Source organism: Schistocerca gregaria, chromosome 3 (genome assembly GCF_023897955.1).
Source record: "Schistocerca gregaria isolate iqSchGreg1 chromosome 3, iqSchGreg1.2, whole genome shotgun sequence".
Lineage (NCBI taxonomy): Eukaryota > Metazoa > Arthropoda > Insecta > Orthoptera > Acrididae > Schistocerca > Schistocerca gregaria.
The window spans coordinates 847,676,597-847,689,546 of record NC_064922.1 but is presented as its reverse complement, the minus strand read 5'-3'; the positions used below and the strand labels follow the sequence as shown (position 1 = coordinate 847,689,546).

The 12,950-nt window shown below is 40.2% G+C and overlaps 1 non-coding gene across 1 annotated transcript; it reads right to left on the bottom strand.

Moving 5' to 3' along the window:
* Positions 1–4,512: 4,512 nt before the first annotated feature.
* On the bottom strand, positions 4,513–4,584 carry Trnap-agg (transfer RNA proline (anticodon AGG)). Its single transcript has one exon. It is a non-coding gene; the product is annotated as a tRNA-Pro (tRNA).
* Positions 4,585–12,950: the final 8,366 nt, after the last annotated feature.

The window sequence follows — 12,950 nt, the reverse complement described above, 5'->3', positions numbered from 1 at the left end:
ACTCTTTAATCACGACGTCAGTTTGTTGGAACTCTAACATTGATTACTCCTATACAGGGTGTTACAAAAAGGTACGGTCCAAACTTTCAGGAAACATTCCTCACACACACATAAAGAAAAGATGTTATGTGGACATGTGTCCGGAAACGCTTAATTTCCATGTTAGAGCTCATTTTAGTTTCGTCAGTATGTACTGTACTTCCTCGATTCACCGCCAGTTGGCCCAATTGAAGGAAGGTAATGTTGAACTCGGTGCTTGTGTTGACATGCGACTCATTGCTCTACAGTACTAGCATCAAGCACATCAGGACGTAGCATCAACAGGTTAGTGTTCATCACGAACGTGGTTTTGCAGTCAGTGCAATGTTTACAAATGCGGAGTTGGCAGATGCCCATTTGATGTATGGATTAGTACGGGGCAATAGTCGTGGCGCGGCACGTTTGTATCGAGAAATATTTCCAGAACGAAGGTGCCCCGATAGGAAGACGACGTTCGAAGCAATTGATCGGCGTCTTAAGGAGCACTGAACATTTCAGCGACTGGGGAACACCTAGAACGACGAGGACACATGCAATGGACGAGGCAATTCTTCGTGCAGTTGATGATAACGCTAATGTCAGCGTCAGAGAAGTTGCTGCTGTACAAGGTAACGTTGACCACGTCACTGTATGGAGAGTGCTACGGGAGAACCAGTTGTTTCCGTACCGTGTACAGCGTGTGCAGGCACTATCAGCAGCTGATTGGCCTCCACGGGTTCACTTCTGCGAATGGTTCATCCAACAATGTGTCAATCCTCATTTCAGTGCAAATGTTCTCTTTACGGATGAGGCTTCATTCCAACGTTATCAAATTGTAAATTTTGGGCTGACGAGAATCCGCACGCAACTGTGCAATCACGTCATCAACACAGATTTTCTGTGAACGTTTGGGCAGGCATTATTGGTGATGTCTTGATTGGGCCCCATGTTCTTCCACCTACATTCAATCGAGCACGTTATCATGATTTCATACGGGATACTCTACCTGTGCTGCTAGAACATGTGCCTTTACAAGTACGACACAACATGTGGTTCATGAACGATGGAGCTCCTGCACATTTAAATCGAAGTGTTCGTAGGCTTCTCAACAACAGTTTCGGTGACCGATGGATTGGTAGAGACGCACCAATTCCATGGTCTCCACGCTCTCCTGACCTCAACCCCCTTGACTTTCATTTATGGGGGCATTTGAAAGCTCTTGTCTACGCAACCCCGGTACCAAATTTAGAGATTCTTCGTGCTCTTATTGTGTATAGCTGTGATACAATACGCCATTCTCCAGGGCTGCATCAGCGTATCAGGGATTCCATGCGACGGAGGGTGGATGCATGTATCCTCTTTAACGGAGGACATTTTGAACATTTCCTGTAACAAAGTGTTTGAAGTCACGCTGGTACGTTCCGTTGCTGTGTATTTCCATTCCATGATTCATGTGATTTGAAGAGAAGTAATAAAATGAGCTCTAACATGAAAAGTAAGCGTTTCCGGACACTTGTCCACATAACATATTTTCTTTCTTTGTGTGTGAGGAATGTTTCCTGAAAGTTTGGCCGTACCTTTTTGTAACACCCTGTATGTATCCACTTCCCCATGAACGAGTGCTTCGAAACATTCATTTGTTACTAATAGTGTGTGACACTAACTTACTCTGTAAAAATGAGAAACGTACTAGCGTCGTAACTTGACCATAGCGCTTCGAAGTCAGGTGCGTACTACTCTTTGACTGGTGAGCTTGCTACACAGCATTTGTGGCGTCGTAGATAATGGTAAGACCCATTTCAGTGTATTACGTGGTACTCTAGAACCATTACCAGGTTGAATCAATAGAAGACAAAAGGAAGATCCAGCGAAAAGCAGCGCGTTTCGTCACAGGATCATTTAGTAAGCACACAGATTAAAGTGGCAGACGCTAGAGTAGTGACATAATGTGTCACTCAGAAGTCCAGAACATACATTCGAAGTAGGGTCCGGTAACATATTACTTCCAGGATGTCTCGCGAAATGACCACTTCAAGAAAATCTGAGAAATTAGAGCTGATGCGGTGATTCATCGACTGTTTTTCTTCCCACACACTATTCGCGAATGGAAGAAAGAAGAGAGTAAGTAATGGTACTAGAAGTACCCTTCGTCACACACCATACGGATTGTGGAGTACAGATGAAGATACGAATCGCAGGTGGGTTATGGCTGTGCACGTTAATGTTTATTTAATGCATGGTTTCAGCCAAGAGCTTTTGAGTGTACTTGCACGGAAAAATAAACTAAAAGAAATGAATTTTCGTTCCATAGTTAAGGTTCCTTTAAAATTACCAAAATTTCACTAACAAATTTTTGAGACTAATTAATAGTTTATAAGTTGAAGACAATTAGTAATATCATTACTAAGAAGAAGCGAATTGTCTTCTCTTTAAGAATATTTAATTATGCCTAAATGTTACGAATTTATTGATCAATATTGTTATATATTGGTTTCACATCAGTATGACTACGTGCTGAAATTTGCTGAATATTATCAGCATCCTCTTGGTTTCTTTTACTGTCCGTGATACGAACCACATCACTTCTCTTTAAATAATCATGAATCCTCATAACAGTTTTCCCAGTCATGAAGTACGAAAAAATGTTTCAACCATGTCCTGGAAAAATGAGGTTTTAATGAAAACGAGCACACTAAACAATGTAGAAGGCATATTTCACCTAAAGACTTTGAGTTCGGAATCAAGAAGGTGTACTTTGTTTTAAATTTTTTCTTCGCTGTTAAGACCGAAGGGAAAATGACACATCCACTGTTTCAGAGACATATGCATGAAGTGCCATTTGCATCGAGGAATGAAATTTAAGATTCGTTTTATCTGTATTTCTGTCAAAATTTCAGTTATTCTATTTGAGACTGTATTTGGATAAAAACTGGTTTAGTTTGCATCAAAAAGCTATGAGAAACACAGTGACTAGGGTTGTAGAATAAAATCTGCTGTTGTCAGACAGTTAATAGTCAGTACACTTAGTTTAAAGCTTCGTTAACAGTATGTGATGTATGAACTCACAGATATGATGAGCTACAGTCAACTGTTATTGAAAATTAATGTACAAACCTGAAATTTATGTTGGTCATCGGAATAATAATGCGATGAATGGTTTTCAGCCAAGAACAGCCTTCTGCTCTTACTTTAAGAACAGAAAGCAGAAGGTAATTCTCCGCAATATTGAGAGTGGTAGTGATGTTCAGTCCCAATGGGGCACTGTTAAGTGGGGCGTTCCCCAAGGGTCGAAGCTGGGGCCAGTACTGTTCCTTATTTATATAAATGATATGCCTTCTTGTATTACAAGTGATTCAAAAATATTTCTGTTTGCTGATGACACCAGCTTGATAGTGAAGGATCTTGTGTGTAATATTGAAACAGTATCAAATAATGTAGTTCATGAAATAAGTTCGTGGCTTGTGGAAAATAATTCGATGCTAAATCACAGTAAGACTCAGTTTTTACAGTTTCTAACTCACAACTCAACAAGAACCGATATTTTGATCAGACAGAATGGGCATATTATAAGCGAGACAGAACAGTTCAGGTTCCTAGGCGTTCGGATAAAGCTATTGTGGAAAGCCCAGGTCCAGGATCTTGTTCAGAAACTAAATGCTGCTTTATTTACCATTAACAGTATCTGAAATAAGTGACACTTCAACACGAAAAGTAATCTACTTCGCATATTTTCATACGCTTATGTGGTATGGTATTATTTTTTTGAGTAATTCTTCTGATTCAAAAAGGGTATTTTTGGCTCAAAAACGGGCTGTTCGAGCTATATGTGGTGTAAGTTCGAGAACCTCTTGCCGACCCCTATTCCATAGTCTGGGAACTCTGACATTGCCCTCACAGTACATATTTTCTTTAATGTCGTTTGTTGTTAGCAATGTTAGCCTATTCCCAAGAGTTAGCAACTTTCACTCAGTTAATACTAGGCAGAAATCCAATCTGCATGTGGAATGCACTTCCTTGACTCTTGTGCAGAAAGGAGTGCAGTATTCTACTGCATCCATTTTCAATAAGCTACCACAAGAACTCAAAAATCTTAGCAGTAGCCCAAACTCTTTTAAGTCTAAACTGAAGAATTTCCTCATGGCTCACTCCTTCTATTCTGTCGAGGAGCTCCTGGAAGAGCTAAAAATTTAAGCAAATTCCAGTGTTACATTGTTGATTTTCTTTATTTAAACTTACGAGTTGTCACCTGAATATGTTTTTTTATATTTCATTTTATCTGTTTCTACTATCGTGTTATAATTTCATGTATTGACTCGTTCCATGACCACAGAGACTTCTCCTTAATTTGGTCCCACGGTACAATAAATAAATAAATAAAAATAAATAGAATGCTAATATTGCAAAATTTCGCCGACATAACGTTAATTGTAATACTGGATTAAACGTTGCACTAAAACAATGAGATCTGCAAACTAAGGTGATGAATAAAATCTGTACCAATGCCAGGATTTGAACCTGGATGTTCTGCTCCCTAGGCAGATGTGCTAACCACTACACCACCCTGGCACAGTGGGTTTGTACGAATGTAGGGAGTACCCTAGGACACCTTTCCCCTCATTCTAAATCTACATTCACGCTTCACCCCACTCGGTAATCCCCCACAATTAGACAGCATTGCAGAGGCTTCCCAACTGTAGGTGCTTCAATCAAATGAAACTATATGGTTCCAGAGACCTTTTCAGGTCTCAGACATCTATGATCTATATATGCAGACTGAAGTGACGGATGAAAATTTGTACCAAGGTACTATAGCTAACTCATTATTACTTGATGTGAACTATAAATGAGAAAATTTGTGACAGTCAGCTCCATTCCGTACAGCAATTAACGACAGGGAGTAGGAGATTTTATTCCATCTGTCACGTGACTTCGATTTCGGTTTCAGTCAAAGATTCAACATTGTGTAAGACAGAGATAGGGCCATATGCCGTCTGCATTAATCTGTCAAAGACCACGGTATTAAACTAAAGAAGGTTTCGTTCGATTTTCTCTTGTGGTCGAAATTCCGTCGTCAGGAAGTAATTATTTTGCTTCATCCTTAGCTATTGCGTAGTATTAAAAAAACCGGACAAATTTCACTTAAATTTAAATGTGATACGACAATTAGAGTATTGTGTTAGACTTTTTTCCATTATTTTTTAGCCGCCATACAGGTTTACAGAGTGTATGTACTATTCTTTTTCTTTCTTACTGCCAAGAAAAGAAGTAAATTCGTGGTTTATTAGCTACTTTCAGTAGTATTTTGAGCATAATTTCCTTGGCTGAGACTTTTCTTTTGTAGGCTATATTTATCTTAATTTGTACTTGGTCATGTGCTCCATTTCATGGGTGAAAATTCCCAGATAGTTTCATTAAATGATGAGAATACTTTTGCGGTACCTAATTAAATAGTAAAGATGTTTAATTATGTGATATTAAATTCTGAAAATATTAAGTTGTCGATTATTTATTTCGACCAGTATTACATGTTTCATAATTTAGTTGTTACTGATTTAGTCTTTGTACATACCTGTGTGAAATAATCAAGACAGACGGTCGTTCTTACCTTAATTGTCCGATCACGTTTCAGTTAATTATACTGACACAAAAAATTAATTTAAATGATCCTAAGGAAAGATATTTCATCGCAAGTGTGAATTTTATCCAGATATGACTTTTTAAAATTACTCGTCATTAATGATATTTTTTCCTTTGTTCTTTGAACCAGTAGATTTATTACATACAAATTTGATGTTTGGACTGACCAATGGGAGCTGACTTAAGCTACTCAGCGTAAACTTCAAAACATTTCACCGTGATTATCCACATTTTTCACCATTTCAGGAGAACATAAAGAAATTGAGAACTACAGATGGCACGACGATATCGATAAACTTAATTTATTGATGCATATGTGATTAACAGAATGCAACAAACATTTTTTTTCAGATGTGCAACGGACTGACTCTTTGAATGTGATTATCAAATTTTCTAATGTGTTTAAGGCAAGAATGTCTAAGTGTGTTCTGGAGCGGATTTCCCTTGCACGTCTTTGCTTTACATGTACTGCTGATGACTTATTTAAGAAAGTACAGGATGTACAGCATATTTCATTTCTTGTTGCTGAGCGCACATTGCTTGGATGATTTGCACAGTTAACACTGAAACAAGACACTATGTAAACACAGATCTGAATACTAGCGGTTATCAATACCTCATTCAGTAATATTTTTGTCTAACGTGTATAAGTGATCCACTACATGACTGATATTTACAGTCTTACTGGCGGAGAGATGCAATTATACATCTTGACTGAAACGGCTCTTTTATTCTCACCGTGTTTGTGGTGGACGGACAGCACGCTGTATGCGTTGTTCAATAATCATCATGCAGTTCTGAGACACACACGCACATGCGCACACACACACACACACACACACACACACACAGACACACACAAACGCGCACACACAGACCGAATACCCAACAGAGACATTGTACATTACTGGCCATTAAAATTGCTCCACCACGGAGACGACGTGCTACAGACCCGAAATTAACCGACAGGAAGAAGATGGTATGCAAATGATTAGCTCTTCAGAGCATTCACACAAGGTTGGTGTCGGTGGCGTGACCTACGACGTGCTGACATGAGGAAAGTATCCAACCGATTTCTCGGACACAAACAGCAGCTGTTTGGCGTTGCCTGGTGAAACGTTGTTGTGAAGCCTCGTGCAAGGAGGAGAAATGCACACCATCACGTTTCTGACTTAGATTAGGAGTGGATTGTAGCCTATCACAATTGCGCTTCACCGTATCGTGACATTGCTGCTCGCGTTGGTCGAGACCCAATGACTGTTAGCAGAATATGGAATCGGTGGGTTCAGGAGGGTAATACGGAACGCCGTGTTGGATCCCAACGGCCTCGTATCACTAGCAGTCGAGATGACAGGCATCTTATCCAGATGACTGTAACGGATCATGCAGCCACGTCTCGATCCCTGAGTCAACAGATGGGGGCGTTTGCAAGACAACAACCATCTGCACGAACAGTTCGACGACGTTTGCAGCAGCATAGACTATCAGCTCGGAGACCATGGCTCCGGTTACCCATGACGCTGCATCATAGACAGGAGCGCCTGCGATTGTGTACTCAACGACAAAACTGGGTGCACGAATGGGAAAACGTCATTTTTTCGGATGAAGCCAGGTTCTGTTTACAGCATCATGATGGTCGCATCCGTGTTTGGCGACATCGCGGTGAACGCACATTGGAAGAGTGTATTCGTCATCGCCATACTTTCGTATCACCCGGCGTGATGGTATGGGGTGCCATTGGTTACACGTCTCGGTCACCTCTTGTTCGCATTGAACAGTGGACGTTACATTCCAGATATGTTACGACCCGTTGCTTTATCCTTCATTCGATTTCTGCGAAACCATACATTTCAGCAGGATAATGCACGACCGCATGTTGCAGGTCCTGTACGGGCCTTTCTGGATACAGAAAATGTTCGACTACTGCCCTGGCCAGCACATTCTCCAGATCTCTCACCAACTTAAAATGTCTGGTCAATGGTGGCCGAGCAACTTGCTCGTCACAATACGCCAGTCACTACTCTTGATGAACTGTGGTATCGTGTTGAAGCTGCATGGGCATCTGTAACAGTACACGCCATCCAAAGTCTGTTTGACTCATTGCCCAGCCGTATTAAGGCCGTTATTACGGCCAAAGGTGGTTGTTCTGGGTACTGATTTCTCAGGATCTATGCACCCAAACTGTTGTGAAATTGTAATCACATGTCAGTTGTAGTATAATATATTTGTCCAATGAATACCCGTTTATCATCTGCATTTCTTCTTGTGTGGCAATTTTAATGGTCAGTAGTGTATATTACCGTGGAATGTGGCGAAGTGGTTGGCACACTGGACTGGTATTCGGGAGGATGAGGGTTCAAATCCGCGTGTGGCTATCCAGTTCCATGATTTTCCTAAATATCTCCGAGTTAATGCCAGGATGGTTCTTTTGAAAAGGTCACGGCCGATTTCCTTCCTCATCTCTTAGATAATCCGAAATTGTGCTCCGTCTCTAACGCTCTCGTTGTCGGCGGGACGTTAGCCTTTAATCTCCCTGCATTCCTTCATTGCAGTATCCACAGTCCGAGAATGGGTAGTCCAGAAAAGTGTGCTTCTGAGAAGTTTGCAAGAGATGGAAAGAAGCTCTGGCAAATTAAATTTGCGTTATGTTGAATGGCTAGACTGGAAAGACAGTGTTGGTACAGGAAAGCAAATACGTGAGCATGGTTTTGATCCGTTACAAAAGTTCAGCATCGAGTGTATTATCTTATCAAGATATATATCTTCACCTGAGACGAAATCAGATGCTTTGCATCTCCCATCATCATTTAGGCTCAACACAAGATTTGTACAAACGTTTGTTCGGCAACCATTTTACTGCGACTTTTATTGTCTTCATTACCATCCTGTATGAGTTTTGCATGCGACCCACTTGAAAAATCTGGATCGTTTGGTAACAGAAGGATTTTTTTTCGCCTATAGTCCTGGGTACGTCCGCTCAGCATTACCAGTATCCTATTCACAATACCGTGACACAGAATTTTGAGATAAACAGAAAGATCCTTGAACACTAACATTAATCGGTGGCAAACTAGATCCACTGAGCATCTACGTATGGGGATGAGAGACAACAGAAGTTCAAAATGGTTCAAAAATCTCTGAGCCCTATCGGACTTACATCTGAGGCCATCAGTCCCCTAGAACTTAGAACTACTTAAATCTAAGTAAGCTAAAGACATCACACACATCAATGCCCGAGGCAGGATTTGAACCTGCGACCGTAGCGATCGCGCGGTTTCAGACTGAAGCGCCTAGAACCTCTCGGCCACACCGGCCGGCATAACAGAAGTCAATTAAACAATAACATATCTACGACATAAATCTACAGGTCACGCTATAATGTTTCTACGCCCATAAATAAATACTAGAAAAATCTCAATATACCGAAACCAACACCTAGAAGAGAACTGGAAATTGAACTAACGACCTTCTTAAAGATTCATTTTCATCTAATTGTTATTGAATAACATGCACCAACTAATAACTTCCTTGTTTTTAACCATTTTTGTTAGTGTTTTCCATGCATGAACTCCAGGGGTTTGTAGTTCCGTACATGTTGATCGTTGGACACTTAAACTTTTATTTCAAGTATTTATCATTATTTCTGAAATACAACGTATGTGCAAGAAAGTGATTTGTGAATGTAAGCTTCTTTTTACACGAGACGCACGACGTCTTTCTTACACTGTTTCTAGTGCGGAACCATTAATCATAGGTACGATATTAAAAAGCAACCTAAAAAAATCCTTCGCGAACTACGCATTCTTCCTGAGCAACTTCCTCTTATGGTCAACTTTTACAGATTGCATCCCCGGATTTCTTTTTGCCAGTTTCTGGTCTTTGCGTGTGGCAGGCTTACCCTTCATCACTTGGACGGATGGTATGGTCTATCATTCGTCCAATCTACCTTTTTCTCGTCTACAGTTTTTCTGGACACTTCGGGATATTCGAAATTTATGTGTAGCTAATGTTCTCGTACGCATAGTGCAAAAAAATGGTTCAATTTGCTCTGAGCACTATGGGACTTAACATCTATGGTCACCAGTCTCCTTGAGCTTAGAACTACTTAAACCTAACTAACCTAAGGACGTCACACAACATCCAGTCATCACGAGGCAGAGAAAATACCTGACCCCGCCGGGAATCGAACCCGAGAACCCGGGCGCGGGAAGCGAGAACGCTACCGCACGACCGCGAACTGCGGACACGCATAGTGTAAAACAGAATACCGTCTACAAGTAACAACTCATAAAAAATTTTGAACTTATATGAATACATGATTCCTAATACGCCCATTTAGTTTCAAAAGGGAATCTTAGCCTTTAAATTTATTTATTTAAAAAGAATTAACACGTATGGGGAATACGTAGGTTTCATTATAGCTGGCGTCAGTACGTCGTCCTCGGTTTTTCGTAATGACTTCAAGACTTATGCCCATTACTAAACTCTAAAATAAAGATATTATACGCTGATAAAATAATAAAGCTTATATCTGAAAGTATATTATTAGTTCACCGACGAGATTCAGTTTTCTGCGTAAACTACAATGAATCTTTTTCTTTTTGCAGTGCAGTACTCCATTGTATATAGCGGAAGTAACGGTATTACCAAGACTGCTTCTCATATCCAATCACAAAGCAAAATGAAAAATTCATAGGAATCCACGTAGTACGAAACTAGCACATTTTTGACGGAGACAGTAATAAGGCGAATAACAGAACGCGCTGGTGGTTCATTGCCCTGTGAACATCAGCTCTAAGTAGTTCCAGATTTTTCCGCCAGGGAGCAGCTCGCCGAGTTGCTGCTTCACGTACTAGATGGTGCCACTCGGCGTTCTCTTCGCAAGTGATGACAAACAGTTATGAGAGGGGCTTTAGTGCACATCACAGGAAAGTAAGCAATCTGAGAGCCATAATTTTAATGACATCAAGCTACTTTTCATTTAAAATTAACATTTTAATTACTAACTAGCTAATGTTCTCCTCTTGGCGATCATTATTATCGCACGAGATTACGTTGTATGTTTCTGTTTGTCTTCATATTACAAATACTTAAAACATGTAGAATTTGTCTAGGTGTAACTACGTCCCATATTTCTATGGAGCGGAGGTTCATGTTGGTAAATTACACTTCGGTGTGTGTGTGTGTGTGTGTGTGTGTGTGTGTGTGTGTGTGTGTGTGTGTATGTGTGGAGGGGTGCTCTACATTGTATTCATATTTATACATGAAACATATGGCTTATACAATATTTAATATTTCGTGAACATGAGCAGTCAACAGTGTAACACAATGACAGGAATTTCGATGTAAGTGACCTCACATTAATCCAATTTTAGCTTATAAAGTTGTTTACACTGTTTTTATTAGTTATTAGGCATATTTACTGTTAAACAGCCCATTTCTCTTATAATTTTTTTATGTAGGGCGCCTCCACCCATGGAACTTTCCCCGCCAGTGAAGAATAACAACTGGCAACTAACGCGAACAACAACAAATGTAATCTAAATGTGAACAGGCATCTGAAGACGAAGCTGTCTCTCTACAATTACGCGTTAGCAATAAACAAAATCTACACTAATTACAGAAACTACAAGAAAAAAATCAGAAGATTCCAGTGAGGTATCCTCGGCTAAGGGTCGACATATGAAACGTCCCCTTAGAACAATTATACAAGACTGTGCTTAAACTGACACCCAATATTTTTAGCGCAACGCAGTCTGACTTTCAATAATCCAACAAAAGAATGGCCCTGACTAACATTAACCTATACCTTCCACAAATCACTTACCTCACCAAAAATCTTCGTTACTCGAACTACTGCAATACAGCAAGCGCCACTGTTGTTGTTGTTGTTGTTGTTGTCTTCAGTCCTGAGACTGGTTTGATGCAGCTCTCCATGCTACTCTATCCTGTGCAAGCTGCTTCATCTCCCAGTACCTACTGCAACCTACATCCTTCTGAATCTGCTTAGTGTACTCATCTCTCGGTCTCCCTCTACGATTTTTACCCTCCACGCTGCCCTCCAATGCTAAATTTGTGATCCCTTGATGCCTCAAAACATGTCCTACCAACCGATCCCTTCTTCTAGTCAAGTTGTGCCACAAACTTCTCTTCTCCCCAATCCTATTCAATACCTCCTCATTAGTTACGTGATCTATCCACCTTATCTTCAGTATTCTTCTGTAGCACCACATTTCGAAAGCTTCTATTCTCTTCTTGTCCAAACTAGTTATCGTCCATGTTTCACTTCCATACATGGCTACACTCCAAACAAATACTTTCAGAAACGACTTCCTGATACATAGATCTATATTCGATGTTAACAAATTTCTCTTCTTCAGAAACGCTTTCCTTGCCATTGCCAGTCTACATTTTATATCCTCTCTACTTCGACCATCATCAGTTATTTTACTTCCTAAATAGCAAAACTCCTTTACTACTTGAAGTGTCTCATTTCCTAATCTAATTCCCGCAGCATCACCCGATTTAATTTGACTACATTCCATTATCCTCGTTTTGCTTTTGTTAATGTTCATCTTATATCCTCCTTTCAAGACACTGTCCATTCCGTTCAACTGCTCTTCCAAGTCCTTTGCCGTCTCTGACAGAATTACAATGTCATCGGCGAACCTCAAAGTTTTTACTTCGTCTCCATGAATTTTAATACCTACTCCAAATTTTTCTTTTGTTTCCTTTACTGCTTGCTCAATATACAGATTGAATAACATCGGGGAGAGGCTACAACCCTGTCTCACTCCTTTCCCAACCACTGCTTCCCTTTCATGCCCCTCGACTCTTATTACTGCCATCTGGTTTCTGTACAAATTATAAATAGCCTTTCGCTCCCTGTATTTTACCCCTGCCACCTTTAGAATTTGAAAAAGAGTATTCCAGTCAACATTGTCAAAAGCTTTCTCTAAGTCTACAAATGCTAGAAACGTAGGTTTGCCTTTTCTTAATCTTTCTTCTAAAATAAGTCGTAAGGTCAGTATTGCCTCACGTGTTCCAACATTTCGACGGAATCCAAACTGATCCTCCCCGAGGTCTGCATCTACCAGTTTTTCCATTCGTCTGTAAAGAATTCGCGTTAGTATTTTGCAGCCACTACTGCCAGCTAAATAAAAGATTCAAACTACTGAAGGCACTAACTGCTGATAGGTATAGTTAGCAAATGAAAGATTTTGATAGAGGACAAACAATGTATTTACCTTAATAGTCATAATATATATATCAGTTCATGACATCCATTCTTACAA